This window comes from Canis aureus, chromosome 20, assembly GCF_053574225.1.
Source record: "Canis aureus isolate CA01 chromosome 20, VMU_Caureus_v.1.0, whole genome shotgun sequence".
Classification (NCBI taxonomy): domain Eukaryota; kingdom Metazoa; phylum Chordata; class Mammalia; order Carnivora; family Canidae; genus Canis; species Canis aureus.
This window is the reverse complement of record NC_135630.1, coordinates 53,228,474-53,254,771: the sequence shown is the minus strand read 5'-3', so window position 1 is coordinate 53,254,771 and position 26,298 is coordinate 53,228,474. Positions and strand designations below refer to the sequence as shown.

The 26,298-nt window shown below is 39.0% G+C and overlaps 2 pseudogenes; one reads left to right on the top strand and one right to left on the bottom strand.

Annotated features, from left to right (window-relative positions):
• Positions 1-6,704: 6,704 nt before the first annotated feature.
• On the bottom strand, positions 6,705-7,168 carry LOC144291983 (small ribosomal subunit protein uS12 pseudogene; annotated as a pseudogene).
• A 16,010-nt stretch (positions 7,169-23,178) lies between these two features.
• On the top strand, positions 23,179-23,652 carry LOC144291875 (large ribosomal subunit protein eL20 pseudogene; annotated as a pseudogene).
• Positions 23,653-26,298: the final 2,646 nt, after the last annotated feature.

Below are 26,298 nucleotides of genomic sequence, written 5' to 3'. Positions count from 1 at the left end.
AAGTACACCAGCTTATGTTCATTCTCTAGGAGCCTTACATCTGGTTCTGAATAAGGCTGCCTCTCATTTGCAAGGTACAAACTGAAAACAAGGGGGAGGGGGGCTGACAGTTGCTGGAGGATGGGTGATAGAAGAGTAAGCTACTAATTCTTTGAAATGTTTAACAGCACAAAACTAGCTTCTAGGCATCTTAATACTAAAAGAAAAAAAAAAAAAAAAGCATGTGTTATCAACCCTAGGCCATTTTTTCCTGTTACCGGAGGTGACCAACATAAAATAAAATTGATGATGTCAGTCAAAAACAGCTAAGCACAAAGCTTGGCTTTGTTATCTTAAGTCAGAAGGTATGATAGGCCATGCCATATGGCTCTAATCCGCCTCTATCTCCCATCACCTAACAGGAAACCTTCATGTAGCATGACCTTATTTGGCTGGTTCCAGGTTAGGGCTGCCCAAAGGGGATTTTTCTGTTTCTGCTATATCCAAAGGTTTATGTTGATTTTTTTCTGAGCCCTGCAAACTATAAATCCGACTGATTACTCTGCACTCTTTTGCTTGACTGAGCCTTTACAATCAGACATCCCCGTTAACAATAAGCTCCTAATGAATCAAACATCTATGGCATTAGTTTCACCTAGCTGCCTCTTTCCCATGCACTGTGCTGCTTTGTCAGACCTGGTTTGATGAGAAAAGCTAGTGACACTTGCTGCACCTATTGATAAACAATTCAGTAATGAGGGGCATAACAAAAATTACCTAAAACAACCTGATTAAAAATGACAGGCAAGGCTTACTCCGTTGCTCTATAGCGAAGGTAACTCCCGCTCTGCGTAGGGAAAATAATGAGGCAAAATAAAATTTCCTTCTTTACCAAGGAGCTCACTTCTGAGTGTGTGTCTTTGAAGAGACTAAATTTTTCCAGTGATGTTTTAGATTCTTTCAGGTTATGTGATATCAATAACGTTGGGACTCATAGACTTCAGGATGCTCGCCTCTCAACTTTCTGAGAGGAACTCCCTGCTTTCTCTACTTAAACTCTCAGAATAACCAAACTAACTTGCTTTCTTAAAATGTGAGTTTAGTCATTGAGAAACTCAATAGCATCATGCTAATAATTGGGTGAGTGCAGTGTGGGCACCAAAAGAGAAATCCTATGATGCAAAAGAAAAGTTTTGGAACAAAGTAGGAGATACTCCATGGACAAAATCATCCCCTGAAAAGGAATAATTTCACCTCACCACGGACATTGGAAGCTCCTTTTATTGGGGTCACCCGGCAGACCTTTGCAACTTCGAAACAAGCTTATACCCAGAGGAGGCCAGGCTCTTGTGAAAGCTTGATTCAAAGACAGAAATGTGTGGGTTTTGCAATTGTGTGGCAGCATGTTGGGAGGGTTTCCATCAGTGCACAGATGCACTTGAAAATCAAATATGGACATGGGGAATGTTTTTTGGAGATGGAAAATGAGTGCTGATGACATGTTTATACTTCGCAGATGGATCCAGTACAGAACCATTTTTTGTAAAGAAACAATATCCACCATTTGCTGAAAAAAAATTTTTTTTTTTGAGCAGCTACAAAATGGTGGCACAAAAAGTGAATATTCCCATCATACACGCTCCACCTGTTCCTCGGTCTTACAACTGTCTTCCAACCTGACTGTAATCAATGACTGTTGTAGTCTTATTTTCTTTTCAAATGTTATCCAAAAGAATATGAAAAAAGAAACACAATACACAAAGGCATTTGGAAGAGCAAAACGATTTGAAATTAATTTGCTGCATATGAAAAATTGGAAAATGACAAATGCTATTAAGTAACAAATGCTGAGTTGAATCCTAAAACCTGCATTTTTAATTGGCATATTTTCTCCTTAAATTTGATATCAAATCAATTTTTGAATGTTTTCTATCTGGAGTCTAGAATGGCTCCTTTATTCCTTCTTTTGGCCCTACCTTAGATCCTGTAGGTATCTGAACCTCTGGAAATTACAAATGCTTAGCATGGTATTAATGCAGTTTGTTGCCTTATTATCGATACATTATAAGGATAAGTAGTTCCTAGTTATAAATACCAATTATAGTAACATGGAAAGGCACAATGTATAGGATATAGGCTTATAAGAAGATAACTGAGAGCACTGAAGTGCAGAAAAACATCATTAATAATACTGTAAACTGTGCTCAAGAGAAGATACCAGAATAATCAGATCTTAACTTATTGACACCATCAATAATATTGAAACTTGCCACCCTAGGTGTGAAATATTGACAAAAGTGACCCACTTCAAAGATACAGTGATTATAAAACAGAAAAGAGGCTGTGGATCTGAGATGAAAAAATTAAGAGTTCAATAATTTAAAATAAATTCTGAACACATTTCTGGACCTGATAAATGAGTATGTTTTTCAAGTATTTCAAATAATGCATGGCACTAAAATTACTTTTTTTTTTTTCTTAGTTTTGGTCTGATTAACTTTTCCTGATGTTTTACCTTTCCTGTCATCTGCATTCATAACCTATTGAATTCCACAGATAACCTTTAATCAATCATATTCCTATTCTCAGTATTAGTCTGAGCTTAAGAATTAGAAATAGAACATGAGCCGCAGCAAATGGTCAAACAGCCTAACACTGGATAACAAAATCTTGAGAACATACATAAATCGACATGTTCTTTCAACCCTGTAGTTTCTGGCAGGGTACCAAACATAAATCTGTAGTTCTACGTCCTATGACTCTACACCTTGTTATCATCCTGAAACTAACAAAACCCTGTGCACATTTCTCTAAATGAAGCAAGTATTCATTTTTATTGCTGGATTTTTGACACGTGTGAAAAAAAGCCAAAACATTTATAAATTCTTAATTATTTCTTGCTTCTTCATCAAAAAATGAAAGTTTTAGTCATACGCTTTAGGTATTCTTAGAATTCTACAGAAAATGTTAGTACTCGGCCTAAATTAAGCTTATTAAACTTTGAAACAGTCAAGAAAAATAAAAGTATATCCTTCCAGTTATAGTATTTATGATGTCATTATATTCTCAGTCCTCATTCAACAAATGCATAGACCTTAGAACTGGGAAAATATAAAAGATCATCTGTTTCTATTTCTTTATCCAAAATATTAGGGAAAGGAGATCTGAGAGGTAACAGGACTATGCAAGTCTACCTAACTAGATTGCTGGGAAATCATATTTCCTGAGGTCTGCTTTGTTCTACCAAACCATTCTGTTTGCAAATCCTGTAATAAGTTAGTTATAGTGGACTAATGTTATTGGCCACCTGTTCTCTAAGCACTATATTAAATATCATCTAACAATACAGTGTTCAGACTATCACACTTAGAGAATACTTGTATAAGGATATTAAAATTAATAAACTAGTTTTGCCAGTTCCTAAATGGTTGCCTAGACGTAAAGTCAGCACCTCTTTAAGACAACTAAACTATTAATCAATAAGTTAATTATGTGATAATATAATCAGGTCCCTGGTGACAAGCAGAATTTATAGAAAGATGCTGTTGACCGAAGGACGGCTTGACTACAGGGACCCTGTATATTGGTCTGGCCTCTAGACCAGGGAGAGAGCCGGGGACAAAACACTGACTTTGTAACCCTAACCATGCTGCTTAAGGAAGAACTAGAGAGCTTTTAAGGAAGAACTAGAGAGCTTTTCTACATCAGAGTTAATACTGCCTTGCAAAGTAGTCAAAAAGAGCTTTTTGAAGCTTCAAGTTCGTTAGGGTCCACTATGATCTTCTTGGTGTCTTCTAAGTAGAAAGAACAGCCAATATTCCCAAGTAAAGTTGTCTTTACCTAACAAAGTTGAAGCAATTTTTCTGAGTCCTAGGTTTAAAGGTGAGAAAGCCTGGCTACCACATAAGTACGCTGGGCTCCTTCTCAACATGCTCACTGGTATCTGCATGGCAGCTGGTGGATAGCCAGGGCTTGTCACTTCTATCTCTAACTTCTGGTAGTAGTCCCAACTCTGCCAACAATTATAGGTAATATATGTGTAAGAAAAAAATAATGTGTTTCTTTTTGCTGTGAAAGGGTATGGGTTCATCAGACCTTTAAACTTCAAGGATCAGAAAGAGTTCTGAATCAAAAAATGCTTGGCATTAGTACAGAGAAAGGAAAGCTTCCATCAGTAAAATTCACAAATATCTGCCTAATGATGATACAAGTAGTTCTTAGTTCACATATACAGCTTTACAGTCTACGATACTTATCTAACACCTGTAAGTTAGTTGGGTGCTATTTGCCAAAGAACAATTTAAATATAGAGACTGAATATCAGATTTGGTTTTAGGCATTGTGAGAGAAGATGCCCTCGACTTTCCGAAATTGGGTGTAAGGAATATTCTGGATGAAATCTGTTCCCACTGTTAGCATTAGTTATGTAAAGGTGTGTATGAGTCTAATTTTTCTACCTGGGTCAACTGTGTCATTTATGTTTATTAGCTGCACTAATTCATATATCCTCATCTTAATTAGCATTTAGACATAGTAATTGGTCTATAACTAAACATACAATAATCATATTCTTTTCTGTTACTTACATTTTAAATGATCCATTAAAATTCAGCCAATTGAAATCACTTAATCTGTAGGCAAGGAGAAGTTTGTTTCTGCTGTACAAAAAGACTTAAAAAACTTAAACATTTCTTTGAGATCACCTGGCTCAGTCAGCAGAGCATGTGACTCTTGATCTTAGAGTCATGAGTATAATCCCTATCTTGGGCCTGGAGCTTACTTTTTTAAAAAAATATATCCTTTGAGTAGAATTTTAAGCATTTATATACATTAGTTTCTATGGAATCTGTCTGAAAGTATTCCCATCCCACATGTTGAATGGAAGAACACTAGACTTCTCTTCCATAGTCTGTGGTCCAATAGACAAAAACCTACTCTTGCTTCTTATATAGCCTCCATTAGTACCCATGGAAAGATCGAGCACATCTGATGTTATTTTTCATTGGTGTAGCTAATGCTGCCAGAGAAGATGGCCCTGAGACTGTGGTAATTTCCACTTTCACTCTTGAGGGCCCATCAGTTACTAAAGTTGCCACAAGAAACTAACAGTAACCTACAAGCACAAATAGAAATTGCATATGCATATCTCTTTGATTGTTCTAAACTAACAACCTCATGAAGTTTTTAGAAACTGCCATACAGTTGGATTCCTAACTACATGGCAACTGGAAGAGAATCTGAAATTCTACCAATAAAAAGTCAGGAAGATTTGCATGAGTAAATCCCTACCTCTACATCAAGGGATGCAATAGGAGAGAGGTGATAGGTTTATAGAACTGAGCCCAAAATGTAGTCAGTTTGTAAGGGGTTCAAGATTCTAAGACTTGGGCAACCCAGGTGGCTCAGCAGTTTAGCACCGCCTTCAGCCCAAGGTGTGATCCTGGAGACCCCAGATCGAGTCCCATGTCAGGCTCCCTGCATGGGGCCTGCTTCTCCCTCTGCCTGTGTGTCTGCCTCTCTCTCTCTCTCTGTGTCTCCTGAATAAATAAATAAAATCCTAAAAAAAAAAAAAAAAGATTCTAAGAGTTATGAAATAGCTTAATTTTGAGAAGATTGGGAGGGTCAGACAGAGGAAAGCTGCCAGGAACCATTTCCCCCAACCTAATTCGTAAAGACGGGCTACTAACTCTTTCATCCTTTCCTAAGTGGAGAACACATCTTCTTTCTCATGGTTCTTCTGAGGAGCCTCTCCCTGTCTCCACAGAGGTTCATGTTTACTCTCTCTGACCTTTGCACTCTAGCACACCCAGGCCTCTCTAAACACGTGCCTATTGTAATATCAGATGAAATCTTCCCACTTCTCTTTGCCTCCAAGAGGTTTAAATTAACCGAAGTCACCATATTTCATTGGGAACCACGTTATTACATTGTTCTAGACACTGTCTTAAATTACATGAAGTCTTAGAATTTTAACTTTTTTCAAGTGACAAATCTTAAAAGATGCTAAGGTTAATTGTTTAGTAAAGCAGAACACCAAAAATTTGCATTTACTGAAGTCAACTTAAACTGTGTTCCACAATATTCCAATGAATTCATTCAGTGTATATTTATCAGGTCCTACCATGTGTAAGGCTTGGTGAGCCAGAAAAGACACAGATTCATGGAGCTCCAGGTCTCAAGGAAACCAATACTTCAAATTTTTGTTCTATCATAAGTTGATATAGGAAGCTCTTCGGGTTTTTTTTTTTTTCAGCATACGAAAATTCATTACTACTATATTTCATGAACAAAACTTCTGATTTTTTTTTTTTTTAGGATTTTATTTATTTATTCATGAGAGATACAGAGAGAGAGGCGAAGACACAGGCAGAGGGAGAAGCAGGCTCCATGCAGGGAGCCTGATGTGGGACTTGATCCCAGGTGTCTAGGATCACGCCCTGGGCTGAAGGCGGTGCTAAACCACCAAGCCACCCGGGCTGCCCCAAAATTTCTGATCTTAAGGGGCATCTGAGTGGTTCATGACTCAGTCAGTTAAGCATCCCAACTCTTGATTTCAGCTCAGGTTAAGATCTGAGGGTCGTGGAATCAAGCCCCCTGTTTGTCTCCCCACTCAGCACAGAATCTACTCCCTCTCCCTCCTCTCTCTCAAATAAATAAATAAATAAATAAATAAATAAATAAATAAATAAATAAAATCTAACGAATTAAATTTTTTTAAAAAAAACCTATGATCTCGTTCTTTCCTTCTTGCCTTCATATAAGGCCAAAAGAGAGCAAGATTGACTACCTAACCACAAAGCAGACTACAGGAATGTCACCAAAAGCATGACCTTTGTGACCAAATCTAGTAACCAGAACTCCCTATTTTCCTCAATAAAATTCAAGAATTCAAGCAACCATCATTCAAGAAAAAGGCTATTTTGTTGTTGTTGTTTGTGTATTGCTGTTCTTGATAGGCTGGACCCTAACACACTTTCTGATAGCTGAATTTGACTGTTTGGCTTCAACCCTTACTTCTTCCAGAATAATTTTCCAGTATAATTCCCTTTGCAATGGGAAGTACCTCCAAGAGAGTTGGCCTTCAGGGCTGTGCCCAAATGGGCTTTTTGATACTTTCATCACGCCACTTCTAATCTCATCAGTAGTGACAGAGCTTCCTGGCAGGGTGAAGACCACTACACTTTCCCATCTTGCTGGCATCACAGGCCTGAGGGAAAGAACAGAAGCCTTAAAAAAAAAAAAAATTTATTTGAGACGTGTGGGGCAGAAGGAAAGGGAGAAAAAGTATTAAGTAGACTCCATGCTGAGTGCATAGCCCAATGTGGGACTCGGTCTCACAACCCCAAGATCACAACCAGAGCCAAAAACAAGAGTCAGAGGCTTAATCAACTGAGCCATCCAGGCACCCAAGAGCAAAAGCTTTTTTAAAATAAAAATATTTCCCTTATTTGATGTAAACCAATCCTTGTCCCTACTGCCTACCCAATCACCTCTTTAACTGTTCATATTAGTATCTGATAAAGAAATTTTAATTTCTAAGAGCTTTATATGGTGGGCTCTATAGAATAATTTTAAAAATGGGCTTTGGAGTCAGACAGGTCAGAACACAATGCTTGCACTACCGGTCACTAGCTTTGTGGTCTCGAAAGAAATCTCTTCATCTTTCTGAGCCTCAGTTTTTTCATCTGTGAAACAGAAATACTGAATCTTTCTTGGTGACATGCTGAGGACCAAACGAAACATTATTCATGGATCCCCGAGCATCTGCCCTCACATGGAGTGCGTGTCCAATAAAAAGTGGGTTTCACTGTAATAGAGTCTGGGTGAAGTGAATGTGCATGATGTGCCTGTTAAATAGCATGACTCAGTTTTCCTAGTAGGGACAGGGCATAGTAGGGCAAAACTATCTTCCTCTGGTAATGAGGGAAGTAAACTTTGATGAAACCAAAGGAAGCAAAGTATCTTGACCCAGAGCAAGAAGAGGGCCATAGGTGCTGAGAAGAAGATTGCATCAGGGATGTCTTATCTTAGTTGGGGTTGCCCTGAAATGGAGCCTGAACTGGATGCATGTTTGTTATCCCGAGAAATAGGTTCAAGAAAATGTACAGAATGAAGTAGGGTTGGTGGAAAATCCGAATAATGGACATAAGACCCCCGCATAAGACAAGATCCCTACATAAGCATGTGGAGTGCTTCGCAGAACTGCCCGGCTAAAAGGGAGGGGGCTGAAAGGTTTGTCCACAAGCTCCGGCCTCCCATGGATTGAGGGCTGCCCTTGAGGAGATCAACTATCTCCCACGGTTCCATGCCAGACTTGAGCAAGCACTGAGCAGGCTTCTGCACTTCTGGAAAAGGCTCTGAGGCAGAAATTAGGAAGACTCAAACAATGTTCTGGAGGACTCAGCTTGTGAAGAACCATCCACTGAAGCTACAACCGAAATCAGAAGGGGGTTTAGAGGATAAGAAGCAAGAGTCCAAACTTTTCTGCACAAAAGAGTCTTTCTGACAGACCATTGAAAGCACCAAGACAGGGAAAAATTGTTGCGGCCTGAATGTTTGCATACCCTACCCTTACCCCTACCCCCAAATTCAGATGTCAAGACCCCAATCTTTAATGTGAGGGTATTAGGAGGGAGGGCCTTTGGGACATGACAATTGGGTTATGAGGCTAGAGTGCCCCCGAATGGGATTAGTGCCCGTATCAGGGACTGAAGAGCTCAGAGTTCCCTGCTCTCCGCCATATGAAGAGACAAGAAGATGGCCATTTGCAAGCATGAAAGAGGGCTCCCACTACAACCCGGCCATGTCGGCGCTCTGATCGCAGACTCCCAGCTTCCAGGACTGTGAGAAATGCATTTCTGTGTTTATAAACCACACAGTCTATGATATTTTGTGATAGCAGCTCAAACTGACTATGGACAGAATTGAATGCTGGTTTCAAAGATAAACCAGATATGGTTTTCTCTTAGATTCTAGCTTAGCTTCTTTCATGGCAACTAGATTATAGGAAACAAAGTTAAATGCAATAAAATAAAAGTATAGGGACACAGGATCTTTCCTTTCCCAGAAGCTCCTACCTGGATCAGAATTATTGGGGTTTCGAACTTGGTTACCTGAGTAGTCATAGTACTGCCAAAAGGAAAGATGTGGCTTCGCAGAGATAATATATTCTCACTGCACCATCCGACTCTGTCCCCATAGCCAGGAACCACTCCAGTCAGAGCTTGATCAGTGTGGGTAAGCCAGACAGACTGCTCAGCCACCTTCTCTGAAGTCTCCATTATCTTAGGCAGAAATTACTATATACTTGAAATGACGAGTCACAGCTTGTGCAGGGAACGTGATGGAGGAAATTAAACTCAGCATTAATGAGTTAAAAAGCCTTTTGGTTTCTGTTTGAAGGGGGCAAGCTCGTTGGCCTATCTAATCTGACAGTGAAAGGTAAAATGATTTATAAGTGACAATTTATAATTTATAAATAATTAGATTGTCCATTCCATGCATGGTTGCAATTTCTCTCCAATCAGAGTGCCACCTAGGGTTCCCTGATAAAATGTGAACACTGTATGGGACATCCCTATATGAAAAAATATTCGTTATGAATCAGAAATTCAAATTTAACTAGGAATTGTTTATTTTTATTTGCTGTATCTGGCAATTCTGCTGCCACCTCCAAATAACTACAAAGAGAGAGCTACTCATGAAAACAAGACTGTAAATGTTCTGGAATTGTTGTGCTGAAGGTCTCTGGACTTTTCAGTAGTAGCAACATTTCAATAAATTGACGTGTGAATTTTTTAACAATTTACATATTGTTTCCTTGGGCACATTTCTAAAAACTTTTCAAAGCATTTCAATAATTTATTTTGTCACAACACGGCAATTTGCGTATTGAAAGAACAGTGTGATAATAATAGGAAAACTCTTTTCAAATAATTCCAAATGAGCCTTCAAAAGACTCCCACTTACTTGGTAAGAGTCAAATATGCGTACCCTACAATGTTTTCATGGGATTCACCTAAATACTCTCTCATAAATAAAAATCTAAGTCAACTTCTAAGTCCCAGAGCGGGTCTGCAGAATTCTTTGATGAAGAGAAACATCCCAAAACCACATGCAGAGTCACTTCATTTTAGTTGCAAGATTCTTGTTCCAGCTCACCTTCCAAAACAATTTCAGTCAAGTAGAAATGTTCTGACAATCCCAGCTCTTAGAATGGCAAATAATCCCTGCCTTTTCATTCATTCGCTCATTACCTCTCTAAAAAGAGAATGTGCAGTTACCAGAATTTTATACAATTAGTGCTCCAAGAGTGTTTTAAATGCAAACCTATAAGAGGAAAGTAAAAACAAATCAAAGTTAATTGTGACTGGCTGGAACAAAATGCTTAAATCGATACAAGGATGGCTCATCTGCTCATCATTTACCCATTACCTGGGAGACGAACACCTCCTGCTGTGCCTGATTTTTGATACAGATTTACCGTTGCCTGGTTCTGCAGCCGCTCGCTAGGGACGCCCAGGCCTTCCCTGACTCCCTCTCATTATCCTCTTTGCACTTGCTAACCTATTCATTCTTCTTTTTTTTCCCCCCTTACTTGTGTGTTCTTCTTTGCAAGGGGGGCGTGCACACAAGGAAAACTAGAATTTAAAAAACTTTATAAAGGAGTTCAGGGCCTTCCTGCCAAGCGGTCAGACGTGGCGCCAGTATCTGTGAATTACTGACTTCTCTCAATCAGCTCCACGCGGACTATTGTGATTTTTCAGAAACCTCCATGCAAGTCCTTTTGTAAGACATCCCTTGGGGAGGAAAAAAAAAATGTTGTGGTTGTTAAGGTATCAGACGTAAAATGACGAGAAATAAAGCCCTTTTTATCTGTGGAAGCGTTCATGTCTTTGATGGAAAGGTGGCCTTAAAACCCGACACCCACCATCGACAGATGAATGGATAAAGAAGCTGTGGCCCATGTATACAATGGAATATTCCTCAGCCATTAGAGACGCCAAATACCCACCATTTGCTTCAACGTGGATGGACCTGGAGGGTATTATGCTGAGTGAAGTAAGTCAATCAGAGAAAAACAATATATGGTCTCATTCATTTGGGAAATAAAAAAAATAGTGAAAGGGAATAAAGGGGAAAGGAGAAAAAATGTGTGGGAAATATCAGAAAGGGAGACAGAACGTGAGAGACTCCTAACTCTGGGAAACGAACTAGGGGTGGTGGAAGGGGAGATGGGTGGGGGTGACTGGGTGACAGGCACTGAGGGGGGCACTTGACGGGATGAGCACTGGGTGTTATTCTATATGTTGGCAAATTGAACACCAATAAAAAATAAATTAAAAAAAAAAAAAACCAACACCCACTATCCAGTATCCAGAAGAGCTTGAGGAACAGCAATGTGCCCTCAGAAGATCTGGCTTTTGAAGGCCATGCGTGCTCTTAGCTCTCATCAGTAAGGCCTGGTGCTTTAGGATGAAGACGTTTCTAACCTTCTGCAGATGCCCATCACCATAGCCAAGCATCCAAAAAATGGAATATAAAACGTATCCTGGGCGGCTCAGTGGTTGGGCGCCCGCCTTTGGCTCAGGTCGTGACCCCGGGGTCCTGGGATCGAGTCCCACGTCGGGCTCCCCTCATGGAGCCTCCTTCTCCCTCTGCCTGCGTCTCTGTGTCTCTCACGAATAAACAATAAAATCTTTAAAAGTATATAAGTAAATAAAAATAAAATTTGAAATTTTATTGAAAGTTAATAATGTGTCTCTGAATTAAATACACCAGATCTGAGTATGTCCTGTCCAGACACCGTTGTGTGGATGCATTAAATTCATATATGGATAACTTTCCAGTTGAAAAGCTTGCAACTACATGTTATTCGTTACTATTATGATGATATTACCATCATTAGTGATTTCTGGGGTGAGACTCAAAAATTCCTGAAATAACTGATTCTTCTTATTCAACTTGACAATTAAATAGATGACGTGTGACTGCCTTCGCCATATATTTACTGGCAATTATCCTCTTTTCACTTTCTAGCTATTTTTTTTTTTTGACTTCTGCGTATGGATTACCCAACAGAGAAGTACAGAGATGACCACCTGCCAAGAGCAGGTCATGACTGAAGGTGCATTTCCTTTTTTAGCCAAGTGGCCCCAAACAGGCTAAGCAGGTGAAGGTTAAAAATCCAGTTCCCACTTTAAAATCAGAGTAGGAATAAACAGGAGAAAACTGAGGGGCGCGCTGTTACCTTGGGGGGAAAGAGCGTGTAAAGGATCGAGGGGGGGGGGACCGTGCAGCGTACAAAGGGAGGGAGGCGATGGCCAGCGTGGCCCTCCAACCCCGCGCTGGCCTGTGCTCCACTGCCTTCCACCTGCCACCTCCTCCGTGCATCCTTTATTATTATTTTCTTAGGAAAGGACATTCAGGACCAATAGCAATGTTATAAGGATAGTAAGTATCGGATTTAAGATCCTTTTTTTTTAAAAAAAAAAAAAAAAAAAAGCACCTTTAACCAACATGAAAAAGCCAGCAGGGGTGGGGGCCAGGGGGGGTTTTACCTAGCTCAAGGTTTTATTTAGTGATGGTTCCACTTTTTCACTCACTGCCTGCAAATCAGCATTTTTAGTGGACAAAGGGCTCAGCAGCGGCCTTATGATTGCTTCTTTTCAAATGGTAATGGCTATCCTAACTCCTCTGCCAGGTTTTTCTTACCAGAGCACAAATTGCAGTTTACAAGGCTCTGAGGGGAAAAAAAAAAAAAAATCTTAGCTGAATATCTTTTTTTTTTTTTATTCGACAAACTGACATGTAAATTACCCTTTAAGTGCTCCACTCTAGGGCTCTGATCATCTCCTAATTGTCACAGTCAATTGTAGCCAACAGTCTCTTCAATCCCAAGCGCTTTGACAACAAGCACAAGGATCAAAGCAGAATCAGCTCCCTTCAATATCCTTCTGTTTAGGATGCTACAAAATGCCTGAAAAAGAAAGGTGTAAGGGCATTGCTGTAGAGGAAACTGAGAGTAGCAAGTATTACAATAGTCATTTTCTCCATCTCTAAAATTATGCTGTATAAGCTGCCGTGATCTTTAATCACATGTGCAGAACAAATACATAAACCTCCCGGGCAATTAATATGCTCTTAAGATTATACTAATATGCGAGCTTTACAAACAACACCGTTTCCATGGCTTAGGAAAACTATGACACAGCGAGGGGACAGTGATCATTTCGTAGCCGCTTGAGCATCAAAAACTATTATAAAACATATTCTGTGTTTGAGCACAAATTCCAAAGCATAGTTTTTATTACTTAGTTTGGTGTCAGGATTCACTGCTCCCCCCAACTAAATAGCCCATTGAAGATTCTTGAGTTTTTTTTTTTAATTAACCTAGAAATGTCCAACTGAAAATGTGCCCCCGAATAAATAAAAAAATGTGACACCAAAACTAATTTCAGAAGATGCTGTTTTCCTTACTAGGGGTAACTCTTACTGCTTTACTGGGAACAAACTAATTAAAAGTCATTGCATGATCTACAAACATGATTCTTAAATAAGATGCACTTACCAGTAAGGATCACTACTTAACAAAATATGACCATTCTTTCTACCTAAAGTAGTTATTATATATGTCATTGGCTTTTTAAAAAGATTATCTGTGCTCTTCTCAAAAGACGCAAAGATCACTCTATCAAATAGAACAATTATAAATGATTTGGTGGAAAGAGAAACTCTATACAATAAATCTGTATAAAATAGCCAGTTTAAAAATACCCTGGAAACTGTCAGGGAAAAAAAAAATGACAAATGGAAAGAAATCAAAGACACCCATGACAGCACCTCTATGAGCACCTCTACAGCTCACCTCCTTGCACCCAGGTATTACACGCATACATACAGCTCGGAAGGTCACACGTTGATTGACAGCCTTCCTGCGCTCAAGAGAAAAAAAGGGAAAAAAGATGCAGCAAATACCCCGGGTTCCTTTCTCAGCTAGTCCACTCAAATCCCCCTGTAGGGGTTTCCCATCCTCCCCTCAATTTCACCTTGAATTCTCAGGTTTGATTGAAGAGCTTCACAGAAGGGTCTATTACAGATTGAGGAATGATCCATTTCACATCTGAAGCTCCAAAGAGCTACTTGTGAGGAGTCTTTGAGTGCATTTATCTCACATGTGAAGCTTTCTGCAAAATCAATATGGGTATTTTTCAGTTTGACAAGTCAACGTGAAATATCACATAATAATAGAAAAACAGAGTTGTACATTTAAACACACCCGATACAGTTATCTATGACAAAGCTTATAGTTATTACTCATGGATATCCTTGAGTACGCCTAATCTAAATTCATCCTGCGAGCTGGGCCAAAGCACATAGAAAGAGGAACTGACTGGCACCATACTTTTGGCTCCTTGGTCCTAATTAATCCAGGTTTTGTGGTGAGAGCAGAGAATGGGCAGGAATCATGGCTTAGGAAAATACGACACAGTGAGGGGATAGTTGCTACCAATTCGGGAGTGGTATCAGAAGTGGGAAGAAAATGACCAGAGGTGAGAAAGAAGAGGGAAGGAGAAAAAATGAGAAACAAACTTTAAATTTAACTAACTGGCAATAATTAGGCAAAATGGTCACCCAAAGAACAGCATAACCATGTCTGTCCTAAATCCCCACCACCATGGTAGCAAGCACTAGTAAAGTAATTAACATATTTGTTTTGGGGTCTGACAATCTTTGGGCTCCAGCTCTATTTTACCGGCTGCATAAGCTTGAGGAACATGTTTTTCTCTAAGCCTCTGTGTGTGTGTGTGGTTTTTTTTTTTTTTTTAATCTTGAAATGGATTAATCAAAAGATTTACCTTATAAGGTTTGGTAAGGATTGAACAAGATGATGCATATAGCACCTGGCATATGAAAAATATTCAATTAATGGTAAATACCGATGACATTATCATAGTGTCCTTACACCTATCCACAAGGACTCTAGGGTTCTAACCTGGGTACTTTCCACATTGTTTAGGGTCCCCAAGGTAGAGATGATCATTTGGGTGAAAGAGTGCGCTCGCTGTATTAACTCTAGTGTCAGTCGTAGTAGAGGAGTGCAGCCACCCATATTCTCTTGCCTTAAACCTCCTTAGGGTCCTCCCTCTAACCATAAAGGCTATCCCCACCAACCAAGAGAGAGAAAGAATCAAATGGGACTTTGAGAAAGGAAAAAAAAACAGGCTTGGAGGCCACATCAGCTGGTCAAATCAAGTAAGGAATGAGGTAAGAGATCTAACATATAGTTTTCCTTCATATGCCAATATGCTATCATTGCTACTGGGGTTATCTCTATATAATCCACCACAGGAAGAACCGTAAAATTAAAACAAAACAAAACAAAACAAAACAAAAAAACCACTCTCAATAGCATATTGGCAATCCAGACTTGGTTAAGTGTCTCACTCACTATAACCCCTTGTTCCTCTCTATTACATTTTCCTGTGGCTTATCACTACCTAAGTAGTATTAACACCATCTATACTTCATTATCTATGCTTGGATTTGTAGATTGCTTGAAGCAAATTTATAATTTTAGGTTAACTCTCCCCACTCCTCAGAATAAGTAGTGGCCAAATAGAAAAAAGGCCAAAGTAGGCAAAACATGTGAGTTCAGAGATGTGAAAATTCACATTAATATAAAAATTTAAAAAGTATCATTATAAAATTCAATTGAAGTTTAAAAACGCTTACCCTATACTTCAAAGTCAAATGACTAAATATAAATGATTGTGTATTTAATTAATTCCAAGAATTATGTATCAAGAACTTAATATATGTAATATTGTTCATTTTTTAGCTACCCTACTATTCCCCTCCATTATCAAAATTAAACTATAGCTTTCATTCCAAAGCCAAATTAAAATATTAAATGCTGATATAGAATTGCAAGAACAAATTGAAACAATTTCCTACTTAAAAAGGGTCTTTTCCTTAAAATTTTTAATTTATTTGTTTTGGACTCCAAGTACATTTTTAGCGAGGAAACAAGTTTAGAAATGATAATTAAGTTCCCAAACTGACACAGAAAAACTTATTTAATGTAAAATGTACCTGAAACACACTAGAACCAAATCTTAAACAACTCTGGGTCATGAGATCTGTAAATTTAATCCTTTAGAGGTTTAAGGAATATCATCAAACACTGAGTTTCCAAAATCTGAGACATACTGGGCAAGATACCTGAGGTAAGAATAGAGCATCCATGGGGCACCTGGGTGGCTCAGTGGTTGAGCGTCTGCCTTCGACTCAGGTCGTGATCCCGGGGTCCTGGGATCGAGTCCAGCATTGGGCTCCCCACAGGGGGCCTGCTTCTCCCTCTACCTCTGTCTGTGTGTCTCTCATGAATAAATAAATGAAATCTTAAAAAAAAAAAAAAGAATAGAGCATCCATGAATTTGGGTGACCACTATTCTGAGGATCACCATCACATCAACACCATCATCATCATCGTCATCATCTTGCCATATTTTGCCCATTGTATTAGAGCATGGAGGCTATGAAGAGGCTGCCAGTAGGTAGCCAATAAGATGACATCTCATCACCTTGACTTTTTAAAGAAGTGGAGGAGAATTGCACCAGGATGTCAGGGCCTCACTCTGTCTGGCACTTAAGCCTCTTCCATCAGATTCATTTCTCAACCAGGATGCTGAGCATTTAAAAAATGGTTCAGTTAAGCAAATGAGGGCTCTGAGCTAACAACCCACATCCCAGCATCCCCTTCTTCTAGATTTTGCCTTGTACTATGGCCACAACAGACTCCTTAGGCCTAGGTTTGAAAAGTCCAGGAAGGGGGATAGCTCAGGACCTGTTAGCATATTCCTTGGCATGCTGGTAGTACCTTACTAAAACCACAATATTAAAATGAACGTTTGCCTTTCTAGAGATCTCAACAGAAAATAATAGCACAAACTTCTCAATTATTTTTATATTTCAAAAGTTACCCTCCTTCGTTATCAGGATTTTCTGACTTATTTCAGTTTGGGTTTTGATTTTGATTGTAATCTTTACTACTTAAAATTATGAGTGATGGCCAAAGTAGTAGTAGAGGAGTGCAGCCACCCATATTCTCTTGCCTTAAAAACAGTCTTTTGCAAGTACTTCATATGTGCCATTAGGTAGTATCCTACAGTTCAACTAATAAAAGTGGTAACTATGAACATTCATTTCCTGCCATTTGTCCAAACTTTCAAGTAAAAGCACTATACCCTATAGTTTGCAACCCACCTAAATGACCTCTGGTCTCATCAAATTGTAACCACAAAACATATACATACCTCACTTAAAAGCTGAATTTGGCAGGGTGTGGGGGAGGAGAAAATGGAGAGTTCTTGTTTAATGAGTATACAGTTTCAGTTTTGCAAGATGAGAAAGTTCTGGAGTTCTGTTGCACAACAATGTGAATCTACTTAACACTGCAGAACTGCAGTTAACTCAAAATGGTTAAGGTGACAAATTTCATGTTACTTTCTTAGCATAATTTTAAAAATGTTTAAATTAAAAAAATAATATTGTAAAACTGTTTGAAAAAAACTAATGCATTCATTCAATAATAAACAAATAACTATGGAGCATCTTGAAAACTGAATTAATTAAAGATATCCTGATTTTTAACTGTTAGGCAGCTAGGATCTTGGGTTTCAGTTCTAATTTCTTTTCTATGAAAATACTGTGTACAAAATTATCTATACAATTTTCTTTTCTTTTCTTTTTTTTGAGATTATTTATTTATTTATTCATGAAAGACACAGGGAGAGAGAGAGAGAGAGGCAGAGACACAGGCAGAGGGAGAAGCAGGCTCCATGCAGGGAGCCTGACGTGGGACTCGATCCGGGGTCTCCAGGATCACGCCCTGGGCTGAGGGCAGTGCTAAACCACTGAGCCACCCAGGCTGCCCCATCTGTACAGTTTCCAAATCTAAATGGACTAATATATGGCTTGACATAGGAGAAATTGCTCATGAAAATGTAGGTCAAAACTAAATAAATCAATGAAATTTGGACTATAGAATTTCACTTCTCTTCTGAAAGATTCAAACAGTGAAACACAAGAAAACCACCACTCCCAGGTGCTGTGTTCTGAGGCTGTAACTACCACACACTGTTACCATTTCAAATCTCAAAATTTCCCTGAATTCAGTGAATTTCAGTGGACCAAGCAAAAGTTGAGGCTCATCGAGACAAAAATACTTGAACCCAAACCAGACTAGTTTTCAGTGGTTTCTCTGTTTTTGTAATAATAATTCCACAGTATCTTAACACTCAATGTCTTCGGGGGTTGTGTTTTGTTTTAACATTTTACACTGGTTAATTTTTTTTACCATTTTTTTAAAAGTTATGTTATAAAGTAAACCTTTTTTCAGGATTCAGGGTCATAATGCTTTGCCTTTGAACAAGGTGAGCAAATTTAAACTTATCCCACAGAAAGGAAGGAGACAGAAACTTCTCAAGAAGTAGGCAAAATGGGACTACAGAGTAATGAGGGAAGTTTATAGAAACTAGTGTCTTTAATTTATAATCTCACTTCATATGCAAAGAATGAAATCAATCAAAAGCACAAGTAGATAGCTACCTTTCAAAAGTAAGATCCCAGGGATAAAATGATTGGATAAAAAACTAATGGACATGATGCACTGACTCAAACTTTTTTTAGAACTTTTTTCTCTGCATATGCACTCTACTCCAACCATGTGATCATCCAATGCTATTCTTTAAGATTTATTTATTTTAGAAAGACAGAGAGAGAGCGAGAGTGAGAGAGTAGAGAAAGTAGCAGAGGGAAAGAATCCTCAAGTAGACTCCCCACTGAGCATGGAGCCCCTCGCAGGGCTTGATCCCACAACCCACGGGATCATGACCTAGGCTGAAACCAAGAGTTGGATGCTCAACTGACTGAGCCTTCCAGGTGCCCCTCTAATGGTTTGTTTTTAACATTTATTCTTATAGTCTACATAGTTTTTTAGATTAGGGTAGCAAAACCTTAAAGTCCAGTGTGAAACTGCGGTTCACAGTGTAAAACTACTAATAGTTTTAATAAGACTAGTTACCTATAACTAATATATCTCAGCACTTACATTAACTCATTACAACAACCATATGAGGTAAGTATCACTATCCCCCTAACATATGAGGAAACTGAGGCTTTGAGAGATTAAATAACTTGGCTTAAACCACACACTGGAAAATGCTGTGCCTTTAACCACAAAACTACCCTGTATCTTGATGCATTGCTATGAGCGTGCTTCGTTTCAGTGTAGATTATTCTTCTACACCTATTACAAACTCTTTTTTACTTATCTTCTTGATAAATGAGTTTCCTCTTGCTTTGGGGATCTCCTATTGCCCAATGGTTCCTGAATAGAAACCATATTTGCATACAGACACTTGCTATGATTGACTCCACGACTGAACCAAATGTGGTCATTGATGAACACGGTCATCGACCAGAAGTAGTGGCTCCCTTGGTTCCACTGCTACCTGTCCAAGTACTCACCAAGCAGCCGCTTATAAACTAGTCACTACAGAGAACAGCATCCACAATGGCACATCTTTTGAAATCCATTTGAATTCAGGACTACAATCACTACCATATCAGGGTATTCCAGAAGATGCTACTACCTTTGCAAATACCATAACCGACACCAGTGAAGAACATTAATGACCAGCACGAAGGGCCTCTTCATTTCCCTGCTTCAGATCTGGATCCCCATCCCACTAGACCTCTCTATGCCCAAGTGAATCTATTCATGCCATTCCTAGTGTGAACAGAGTAAGGACACACTCTCACATGTTACTCAGGACAAGTCTAAGAATCCAAGAATAGCAAAGCTAGAGTCCTAAGGGCTCTCTCAGCCATGCCATAAAATTACATATGAGAAAAGTGTGGTCCAAAGAAGTAAAATGATTTGCCCAAGGTCATAAGCTAATGAGTGAAGAAAGAGAGATTTCACTGCAAATCCAGTGCACTTTCCACTTACAAGACTTTTAAACAAAAGGCCTACTATGTGTCAAATAGGCTACTACATATTTACATATAGTATGTCATATAATCCTCACAACCTTCACAAAAAATAAATAATATTACTCTTCTTATAAATGAAAAAGATTAAGTAATTTAAATTCATATAACTAGAAAGTCGCAGCTGTAGGAATCAGCTATTAACACCTTAATTTTTTAATTAACTAATTAATTAATTTGATAAAGAGAGAGCACAAGTAAGCAGAGTGGCAGGCAGAGGGTAAGGGTAAGAGTGAGTCATTAGTTATTAGGTTTCCACCTAGCAGAGAACTGATGCAGCTCAATCACAGGATCTGAGGACCAGGACCCAAGCCAGAGGCAAACGCTAAACCAACTGAGCCACCCAGGTACTCCTCACACCTATTTTTTTTTTTTACCTTACTTTTAATATAATGGTGAAATTCCTATTTAAAAAAAAAAAAAGACAAAAAACTAATCCAGAAGGGATTATATTTCTAGAAAGTAGTAGACTGCTGTTGAGATTAAAGAAGTAAAGGTATAAAACTAAGGCCTGGGGAATCAAAAAACTAAAGTAAAGGTGTTGAATGAATATGCTGATCTTTATTTTTATTTTTTTTCCCAAAAGGACTTAAATCAGTTTATTAAACAAACAAAAACAAAACAGAATGCATTTGATACAATAAGGTAAATTAAATTTAAAACTTGTGAATAAAATGAGTCTAAGGGAAATTACAGTGAAATTAAAAGACAAAATCATTGCAAGGGAGTCTTATACACTTGCCAAAAGTAGTCTATAAATTTGAATCTGAGCTTTCAGACAGGCTACATGAAGAGGGAAATGTGATTCATTACATGGATCAGAGTGTCCCTAAAACAAAGAACATGCCATTTGCTCAGGACACAATTATTCCTGGTTCTGAGACCATAGATAAATTTGCTCTGTAGCCCTCCTTAAGAAGGCAAAGCACAGAACAGGGAACAGTCACCCAAAATATGCTCCCAGCCTGCAGAGCAAGGCATTGCATAGGGCTGTTGGGTGCGCCTTTCATTAGTGCCAGGAGGCAGCACTGCACTGGGAAGAATTCAGACATGCCAGTTCTTTGGAGACAGCTGGTTTTCTCAGGAAAAGGGCAAAAGGGAGGAGGGAATGATGCTGAATGTGAAGGTGTAGAAGTCCTGCATAAATCCAACACTAACGCTAATTCCCTTAATACCTTTGATAGGCTATCCAACCCATCTCCACCTAGAAGGCATTTAGCCACCTTCCACTTACTCATCCCATCTGAACACAATTCACACTTTCTAACCTCTTCTGATGCAAAGAAAGGATAGCAACTGATGGTCTCTGCACCAGGCCCAGCTTCAAGTTGGCCTGAGAAGGATAAGTATAGTGGGCAGAACAGGCAAAGCCAGGCCAAGACAGCCAGTTTGACAGTGGTGCGCTCATCGGCTGTGTCAGTTCATTGGTCAGATAGAGGCCCATCATTCCTGGGCTTTGCAGAGAGCCCCAGTTGCCATTGGCAAACCTCTGTTAGGAGCCATCACTACCATTCATTATTTCATTCGGCCACTGAGTTGGCCAACATCTGTTAGTAATTATTATGGTTACATGCCCAGGAAACACAACTGGACAAGACACACAGTACTGCTTCTTAACAAAGCTTGTGGGTTACTCTTTACCTGAAGATGCTCTTAATTTAGGACTCAAGAAAAAAGCATGGAGCTGGACAATTAATAACTGAAACTCTATATGCTGTCTTATTTCCCAAAAGGCTGCAGGAGAATTCATCTGGGAATCTGAAGAGTGGCCCCTCTTGGGAGGTGATCTAAAGACTGTGGCCTTGCAATTCATTTTAGTAGTCCATGCCTTCGTTTGTCTTATCTACCAAGAAGGAAACCAATATATGAAAATACATCATAATATTCTGTGAAAGGTTTAAAAAAGTTGTGAAAGCTAAAAACATTTTGGAAATATTCCCTTTAAAAACGTGTGCATGTTGGTAAAATGGACCTTAAAGCTATTATTACATAAGTATACCTGAGTGTCTGTCATAGTTAGAAATTTGTGCTAAGAATACAAGATAATGAGGGGCACCTGGCTGGTTCAGTTAGTAGAGCATGGAATTCTTGATCTCAGGGTCTTGAGTTCAAGCCCCACATTGGCTGTAGAGAAAGAGAGAAAGAAAGAAAGAAAGAAAGAAAGAAAGAAAGAAAGAAAGAAAGAAAGAAAGAAAGGAAGGAAGGAAGGAAGGAAGGAAGGAAGGAAGGAAGGAAGGAAGGAAGGAAGGAAGGAAGGAAGGAAGGAAGGAAGGAGAAAGAAAGAAAGAAAGAAAGAAAGAAAGAAAGAAAGAAAGAAAGAAAGAAAGAAAGAAAGAAGAAAGAAAGAAAAGAAAAGAAAGAAAACAATACAAGATAATGCAATTTAAAAATGAGCAATTTATTCTACCTAAACACTAGACAATGAATTAATAACATTCAATGGCTTGCACTGAAAGACTTACTGAATTACAAATACAGCCCTTCCAGGATGTTAAAAACATAATTAAGAGTAGCCTGAAATGGAAGCACCCAAGATGTGCAAACAGTGTGGTTATATAAGAAATAAAACATCAAAATAGTCATTTCACATTATCAAGCAAAGTTCAGAGCACAGTAAGAATTAAGTATTCCAGAGAGGGTTCTGCATTCACTTACAACTCCTCTAACTGAAATTAGAATTGTCATCTCCTTTCCTCAACTCACAAGCTATACTAAAGGAATATAGTCAACTGGAAAACAAAGAGCACTTGACTGTACAGATTAAACCAGTTTTAAGCATTTTCACATAAAAGCATACATCACGAGATGCATTATACAGCATTATTTCCACAAGATCAAATTTTTACCTTTTCCTCATTCAGATTGGCTACTAAGTACTGTGTACTTAAGGATCGGATCCACTGCTTTCAAAGTTATAAGTCTGCATACCAGAAAAGATTTCACTGAAAGTAAAGGGTTTCTAGGTGCCTGAGTATCTCAGTGAGTTGAGAACCTAACTCTTGATCTCAGATCAGGTCTTGATCTCAGGGTCATGAGTTCAAGCCCCACATAGGGCTTCACATTGGGTGTGGAGCCTACTTAAAAAAAAAAAAAATTAAATGGCTCCCTTTCTTGGGTGGCAGTAAGAGCAGAGAGTGTGTCATGAAGGCCTCAGGCACATTGCAAGAGTACAAAGTGGTGAAGCACTGTCTGCCCACCCCCAAATGCTGCACCTCTACCACATGCAAATATTTGCACTTAATCATGTTGTCACCAGCTCTTGCTTCTGACACTTTGTGTCTCAGCTAAAGAAGATGGAGTCTTTGGGGGAAATCATCTACTGTGGTCAGGTGTTCAAGAAATCCACCTTGTAGGTAAAGAACTTCAGCATCTGGCTGTGCTATGATTCCCACAGCAGCACCTACAACATGTGCTGGGAGTACCAGGACCCAATCACTGCAGGTGTTGTCACCTAGTGCTACCGAGACACTGGGCACCCGACATAATCCAGACCATGAAGGTGGAGCAGATTGTAGCCAGCAAGTGAACTGACCAGCAGGCAAGCAATTCCACGGCTCCAAGATCAAGTTCCCACTGCTTCATTGTGTCCTACATCGCCAGCAATGTCACACCTAACCACCAAGAGGCCCCAAACTTTGTTTTAGATGTAGAGCCTCCTTGTCCCCAGGTTTGTCCAATTAAACACCTTGGGAAAATCAGGATTCTCAGGAGAAAGAAAGAAAAAGAGAGAAAGAGGAAGGAAGGAAGGAAGGAAGGAAGGAAGGAAGGAAGGAAGGAAGGAAGGAAGGAAGGAAGGAAGGAAGGAAGGGGCTCACAAAGAGAGCTCAGGTTCAAGCAGCCTAGGAAGATCCTGAAGTCACCTTCTCCCAAGGACACAATAAGCTACATATTGAATAATTTTCTCTAAATCAGTCCTGAAAAACTGATTAACAGCACCTCTACAACAAAGGATAAAAGAGCCAGATCAAGATGGGTAGGAGAGGCAGAGATGTGCTCTTGCAAAAACCCCACCTCAGGCCCAGCAACCCACAATCAAAAGGGGTCTCAAAAAATGTTACTTTTCCCTGAAGGACCAAGAGGTTCATATCCCCACATCAGGCACCTCAACCCTAGGCTCCTGCACCAGAGAGATGAACCTTCAAAATGTAAAACCAGTGGTGATTATGCCCAGGAGAAACAAAGAACTATATGGAAATGGAGAATCTGCTCTTAAAGGACTCACACCTACAAACTCACTCACCCCAGGACCTAGCACCTACAGTTAGCAGTTAGAAAAGCACCTACAATCTTAAAGCACTTAGCAATCTTAAAGTGCAGGAGAGGCAGAAAATCAATGCAGGTGTCTATGGGGATAGAAGTGCTAGCGAACAGCAGTTTGGGATCTCTATCTTATTAATGCCAGCATTGGCAGGGGCCACTTTGGCAATCTCCCTCTCACCTGCTGGTGCACGTAGGCACGCCCTCCCCTCAACACCATGGTCATGCCACAGCTGTCCTGCCAGGCACCCTACATATCTCATGCCACAGCCCTGGCCTGGCCACAGCCAGCAGACATGTGCAACCCATACAGGGAACTAAGCCCTGGCTCTAGTGGCCAGAGGGGACTGCCCTTCTGGGTTCCATAGATCACCTTCTACACAAGGCCACTCCTTGAAGATTGGGAGAAGTAACTATTTCACCTAATATATAGAAATAAGCACAGAGAATCAGGCAAAGTAAGAGACAGAAGAATGGGTTCCAAAAGAAATATCAAGACAAAATCTCAGAAACAGAACTTAGTGAAGTGAAGATAAGTAATCTACCTGATAGACTTCAAAGTAATGGTCATAAAGATGCTCACCAAACTCAGAAAAAAAACAAACAAACATAGAACTTCAACAAATAGATAAAAGAAAAGAAAGAAAGAAAGAACCAAACAGAAGTCATAGAGCTAAAGAATACAATAACTGAACTAAAAAATACACTACATGTTCAACGGAAGACTGGATAAAACAGAACTGATCAGTGACCTGGAAGACAAAGCACTGGAACTGACCCAGACATAGCCGAGGGGAGAAAAGGAATTAAGAAAAAGTGAAGATATCTTAAAGGATCAAAAGAACAACATCAAATGGAGTAACATCCATATTACAGGGATCCCAAAAGGAGATAAGAGAGAGAAAGGGACAGAAAATTTATCTGAAGAAATAATGGTTGAAACTTCCCTAATCTGGAGAAGGAAGCAAACTACCAAATCCAAAAAGCCTAGAGAGTTTTAAATAAGATGAAGCCAAAGAAATTCATACCAAGATACATTGTAATTAAAATGTCAAAAGTTAAATACAAAGACAGAATACTAAAAGCAGCAAGAAAAAACAACTTTTTACACACAAGGTGGATCCCCTAAGGCTATCAGCAGATTTTTCAGCAGAAACTTTACAGGCTAGAGAAAAGTGGCATGATATATTAACGTACCAAAAGGAAAAGAACTTCCAAGTAAAAATACTCTACGTGGCAAGGTCATCATCCAGAATACAAGGATAGATAAAGAGTTTTCCAGATAAGCAAAAAGTTAACGGAATTAATCAACAGTAAACTGGCTTTATGTTAAAGAGACTTCTTTAAGCTGAAAAGAAATGGCACTGATTAATGAAAAGAAAACATAAAAAAGAAAAAAAATTACTGGAAAAGGTAAATATATTGTAAAGATTATAGGTTAATCATTTATAAAGCCAAAGTAAAGGTCAAAAGACAGGGGGTCTGGGTGGCTCAGTCAGTTAAGTGTCTGCCTTCAGCTCAGATCATGATCTCAGGGTCCTGAGATCCAGCCCTGAATCAAGTTCTCCACTCAGCAGGGAGTCTGATTCTCCCTCACCCTCTGTGATCTTTCTGGCTCTTATGCTTTCTCAAATAAATAAATAAAATCTTAGAAAAAAAAAAAGGTCAAAAGACAAAAGTAGTGAAATTAACTAAAACTACAATAGTTAAGCGATACATAAAAAGATGTAAATGTAACATCAAAACAAAATGGGGGTAAAAATGCATTTTTGAAATGTATTCAAATTTGAGTTGTAATTAATTTAATATAGTCTATTATGTAAATAGAATGCTATATGTGAACTTTGTAGTAACCATAAGGTAAAAACTTATAGTAAATACAAAAATGAAAACGAGAAAGAAAAAATATCTACACATAATACTCAAGAAAGCCATCAAACCACAATGGAAGAGGAAAATAGAATGAAAAAGAATGGAGAGGATCTTCAAAATGGAGGCTATCTA